This window comes from Dermacentor variabilis, chromosome 8 (genome assembly GCF_050947875.1).
Source record: "Dermacentor variabilis isolate Ectoservices chromosome 8, ASM5094787v1, whole genome shotgun sequence".
NCBI lineage: Eukaryota > Metazoa > Arthropoda > Arachnida > Ixodida > Ixodidae > Dermacentor > Dermacentor variabilis.
The window spans coordinates 88,826,541-88,832,540 of NC_134575.1; the positions used below are offsets into that span (position 1 = coordinate 88,826,541).

General features: G+C 41.6%; 1 protein-coding gene across 2 annotated transcripts in view; it reads right to left on the reverse strand.

The window, feature by feature from the left end:
• LOC142590390 (4-pyridoxate dehydrogenase-like) overlaps nt 1-5,402 on the reverse strand; it is a 92,148-nt gene extending 86,746 nt beyond the window's left edge. For both annotated transcript variants that reach the window (XM_075702474.1, XM_075702473.1), the window contains exon 1: nt 5,327-5,402. The gene's annotated coding sequence lies outside the window, so the exon portion shown is untranslated. The remainder of the gene's footprint in view (nt 1-5,326) is intronic.
• Nucleotides 5,403-6,000: the final 598 nt, after the last annotated feature.

The following is a 6,000-nucleotide window of genomic DNA, read 5'->3' on the forward strand; positions in this document are numbered from 1 at the left end:
ACGCCTTTTCCGTTACCCGTTTCCTTTTTTTTTTCACTTTTTATCTCCTCTCGCTCTTTGTCGTCTTTATAACCCCTGTATCCTCCACCCCAGCGCAGAGTAGCAACCCGGAAACTCGCCTATGGTTAACCTCCCTGCCTCTCTCTCTCTCTCTCTCTCTCTCTCTCTCTCTCTCTCATTTCCTATCGCAGTGGCGCTAGCTACTTGGATTATCTCGCAAGCAACGTTGTTTTGGGTGGGTTTTTGCTCTTGAGCTGCGCCCGGCTTTTCTGTGAGACCGTTTCCTTTAATAAAGCACAGTTGTTAGTCCAATCGTTGTGCGTGCTACGTCTCTCCTCTGTCCTTCGTCTTTTGACTGGTCTAATTATTTACCAACTGACCCAGATCTCTAGTTTTCAGCAAGTTCGCACAAGCCTGCTGTAATTCTTTTTCTTAGTTCTCGATTATTACTGATTCCTTCTGACGCTAGCTGCTCTTCCGAATTTACGTGTTCTTCGCCTTTCTATATTATTCTTTATCAGCCCTGAAAATTCAATTCCAAATATTACCTGTAATAACCCGTCCAGTTTTTGCCAAATCCCCCATTGCGGGTTTTAACTATATAGTTATTGGATAGTAACAGCAACATTCACAACGGAGCTCCGACGATGCATTGCTTCAGACAGTGCCTAAACCTTTCGATGACTCCCCGCACAATGGACATGGAAGCACGACGTTGTGATCTTTCAGGCCGCTTAGTGCGATCGCTGTTGCAAAACGAGATGAAAACTGGTCCATGGCATCTCTATAGCAGCACAAGAGATCGCGCCAAAGGAAGTGAAATTTTTGGTAACACCGGCCCTACAACAGATGATTGGCTCGACATTGACACCCTTACACTGTAACATTGAATGCGGCACTCTTTTACAGCGATGGTTGCCGTGAACTAGTCCCCGACTTTGACTCATGTTTGATTTGACCAACTGTTTGGGGAAGCTTTAAAACGAAAGTCCACCAGCCCCATGGTGATCCAGACGGGCAGTGAGCGTTGCCTGTACTGGCGACCTATTGGCTGTCACGCAATCGTCATCACATTTTTCGCTTCCCGCGTCGTCGGTCGTAGATTCATCGAAACCGTCGTCATCGTGTCCTTGTCGCCATTTGTCGTGCTAAAGACGTCATTGCTCGCTTTCGCCACTGTCTTTCTCAAAAGGACCAGTTACCGCTGAATCGAATCGCACTTGAGGACGTCCTTCGAGTGACATTTTATATTCCTTCTTTTGTTTTCTTACAGGGCGAACGGCGTGGAAGTTTAGTATGAAATGCGCACACATTTCGCTTAAAGCTTGACAGGGAATCGCACTGTATAGTAAAAAATTCCTGGACGGTGGATGCTGGATGGTGGAGCCTTTTTTTTTTTTGCCTTTATTGCACCTTTTTTGAACCATGCCGAGTGAAACTGACAAATTGAGAGAAGAGTTACGGAAAGAATTCAAAAAGGAGATCGCAGCTGTCCGCAGCGCTCTTGAGAGAGACGTAAGAAAGGAAACAAAGGATATGACTCAAATTGTAGAACATTGCAGCAAGCCGTTCAATGACATTTCAACTGAAATTGCTGCCTTAAAGGAAGAGAACAAAGCACTGAGAAACAAGAATGTTGTTTTGCGTACCGACCGAGATGCATGGTCGGAACGCTTGGTGGACCTTGAGCAATGTTCTAGAAATATAAATATTGAGGACAAGGGGCATCCAGTGGTTGACAGGGAAGACTTAACAACGGTACTGCAGAAAATGATTGATGTATTGGAAGAGCCAATAACTAAGGACGACATTGAAAAATGCCACCGTGCAAGAACAAGGAATTCTTCTTGCCCAAATGTTGTCGTGCAGTTTCGAAGTCATGCAAAACGAGATGCTGTCTTGCAAAAAGCAAGAAGTACTAAGATGACTACGCGAAGTCTTGGCTACAACGAAAACAACGCTGTTTATAGTTAATGAGAATTTGTGCCCGCACTTTAAGAGACTAATGGGTAAGACAATCGCTCAAAAAGAAGGACAAAGCATGGAGGTTTGCCTCGGCTAAGGATGGACAAATTCTCGCCAGGAAAGACGAGATCGAGCGGGTCGTCAGGATTGCTTGAGACGGTGACTTAAACAAAATTGGCTAAACTCTATATACTGCGCAGACGCAAGAAAGGAAATGAGTTTTTGAAATGGCTCCACCATTTCTTGCAACTACTGATGTTAACTCTCTCTGCTCTGGTAGTCAACATCTTTCGTCGTTTTTGCATCTCATTGTTCGATCGCTCTGCAACAAAGAGTATGAGGTGATGACCTTTCTTTACACTTTAAACTGTCATTGCGTTATTTTGATGATAACTGAAATCTGGTACCGGGATAATTCTGTACGTCTGAACATCTCGCATTACAATACATACACAAAGAACAGGTAAAACAGAAGAGGGGGTGGTATTTTGATAGCTGCAAAAGAGTCCTTAAAGTGCTACTTAGTGCCAGAATTTTGACAAATGCATGACGACTACGAAATCTTCTCTTTAAAGTGTGGTAACTATGTACACTCCGTCTTATATCTTCCTCGAAGCGCTAGTGTTGAAGCCTTTTTCCACTTTTTTGATGCCTTCTTATCTCACATTACAGAAAACAAGCTCTTTTTAGTCCTGGGTAGCGATATAAAGATTGATTTTTTTTTTTTGTAATCGTCACCTGAACAACGTGAAATGCAGAGAGTGTGGAATGCAATAGTTTTTTTTTAACGTGATACAAAAGCCTACTCGACCGCTCACATATACATCCCTTGATGCCTTTATTACCAACGTATGCGAACAAAATTGTATGCTAGGAGTCATATGCACGCAAGTCAGCGATCATCTACCTATTTTTTTCTTTTTCTTAAGCAATCAGGTAGAAGGCATCAACAAACATCTTCTGTAAAAATACGAATCCATAAACGAGGCGACACTGAGTAAATTTTGTGCCAGACTCGCCAATACGAACTAGAATTTTATATATGAAATCACTGATGTAGAAACTGTTTATAACGATTTCATTGCCCCTATCGGAGCGGTATATGAGGAATGTTTTCCCTGCAATTTCTTTAAAAGCCCAGAAAGGCACGTAAACCCTCGATAAATAAACAATGTTTGGAACTCATACAAAGACCGCCTTTCTAAGTGTTTCCTTCGACGCAGAAATTTAGAAGATCTTGCTCTATTTAAGGCGTATCGCAATAAAGTTACGTCACGTCTAAGACGAGAGAAGAACGACTACTCGCATGACCTTGTGAACAACAATATCCTAAAAAGAAGCGATTTAACATGGTGTCGACTAAATCATATTTTAGATCCCAATAAAGACAGTGCTAACATGGAAATTTATATTAAGGATGAAACGTTTTCTGGCAGAAGGCTTGCAAATTGTTTCAATTATTATTTGGTGTCCTTGGTCCATAGTGCACATGATCCTGCTTGTCTCAACTACCTAAAACCACGAAACCCTCAAACTGCTTTCTTATTCCTTACAAATCCCAATGAAATCCAAAGCATTTTTCTGGACATTCGAAACAGCAGATCAGGAGATGTATGTGATTTTCAGATTCTCCTTTTTAAGCGTGCTATTGATATTCTCAGCCCTATCTTAGCTCATATATTTAATTGCTGTTTCAAAGGTGGTATTTTCCCAAGAATATGCAAAACGCTAGAGTTACATTTATAAAGGTAGAGATAGAAATAATTTAGCAAATCACCGCCGAATATAAATACTTCCGACATTTTCAATGTTTCTAGAAAAAGTAATACACGTACGAATGCCAAATTTTTGCGAAAACCATCACTTGATAACGCTCAGCCAGCATGGTTTTCTAAGGTCCCATTCCACCGAAACGACGCTTTTAACTCAAAAAGAACTTATTCTAAATTGTTCTGAACGAAAGGATTAAGCATCGGGTATATATGTGGACTTTTCTAAAGCATTCGATAGGATTAAACACTGTACATTACTCGTCCAACTTCGTGTATATGGTTTCCGGGGTGTGTTCTTTAACCTCATAAGATCCTGTTTAACATCCCGTCATCAACAGGTAGTAATCAATCGTCAATATTCGGATAATAAAGAAATTCCCGCAGGTGTTCCTCAGGGTAGCATATTAGGCCACTACTATTTAACTTATATATTAATGACATTGTTAAAATTAGCGATAAACCTACTTTCGTTATATATGCGGACGATACGAGCCTATTTTTTAGAGGAACATGCGTGTCGGACATTTGAAACCAAGCTAATGATTGTTTATGTTTATTACACCAATGGTCCCTATGTAATTCGCTTGCTATCAATACTAATAAAACAAAAGCTGTATTGTTTAGACCCCGGAACAAGATTATTCAAACTCATGCTACTGTTCTTAAAATAGGATCTGACGTTATAGACACGGTACCTCGTGTAAAGAGCTTAGGTGTTCTCTTTGAGAAACACCTGCAGGGGAATGATCATGTTGATACTGTTGTAGTAAAGTTTTCAAGAACGGTAGGGATCCTTTCGAAATTCAGAAATTTATTTCCTCAGTGTATCAAAAAACTATTATATTACTCATTGCTTTACTCTGTCCTTAACTATTGTTTTCTGGTATGGGGCACGACTTCTTTTTCCGACACTAACAAACTAGACACAATCCAAAAACGTGCTGCACGCAGCATTGCCAGTGCTGCATTCTATTTCCCCTCCAAACCTATTTTGTAACCGGTTAACATAATGCCCATAACAGAATTGTACAATAATGTGCAGCTTAAAAGATATAAATTTAACATTAAACAAAATGGCTTTCTTGTTAAGCTAATTTAAAACATAAGATGTACACATATGATTCCCGAACCGCTGGTGATTGGTTTATACCAAAAACACGTGCGAATTTCGGTCGACAAATGATTTCTGATGGACTACCCTTTCTATTAAATTCATGGAATGACTTTGCCCGCTAGCAGAGTGATTTTTGTTTGCTTTCGCGTGCAAATCAACCCTAGAGAGCAAGTTGTAAATGATTTTCTTTTTGTTGCTGTATCAATGCTTTGTCGTTGCTCTATAAATGGCTACTTTGTAGTTATTATCTATGCTCGTATAAGCCAAGTTTTTTGTAGGGTGCGTAGACCTTCGTCGAGCCTGTGAAAGGCTTTTTTCTCCACGTCCCCATCATCATCTTCATTACGCAAATAAGGTTTCTGTCCGTCTGTCAAACATTCCTGCTGCTGCGTCGCACGCTATCACGGCCGCTGGATTGACAGTATATACGAAACCCGTGCGCTAGTGGTAGATCAGTAATAGAAACAATACGCACCACCACCGGCGATATCACCCAAGTGCATTCGCATTGCTGGGGGTCAGCATCGCCCAGTGGCGACGCGACAACTGAGGGACTGCTTCGTGCATGCTATATTTGGAGCGCGAAAACAATATCACAATAGCAAGCTCCATCTTCTTGGAGCGCAGCAACGTCTTCTTGTTTGCACGTGTTTTCTCTGCAGCTTCTTTTTTCGCTTTCGTTCTCTTCTATTTCTTTTTGTTAACATCGTTATAACTTCCTCTTGTTCGTTGTTTGTTGAGTTTTTTTTCTGGGGGAGGGGGGGAGGAACTCACTTTTGTTAACACGCAAGTCTTCCGCGACCTCACGCTGTAAAGCAAGAGGTAGCGGGATCAAAGACCGGTCGCCGGTGGCCGCACTTTGATGGCGACGAAATGCAAAAAACGCCCGTATACTTCGCCTTTCATGCACGGTAAAGAACCCCGGGAAGCCAGATTAATTCGTAGTATCCCACTACGGCGTGCGTCACAACCAGGGGCCCTATAACGTAAAGCTATTCCAATATGTTTTTGTTCCAATCTCCTGACGTGAAATTTGCGCAACCGCCGACGCAAGCATCGGGCGGTAACCCGCAGGATTGCCTAAACAAACCAATCAAACGCTCTCCTCCTTTATAGGAGGTCACATTTGTTTTGCTTTAAAAACTCAAT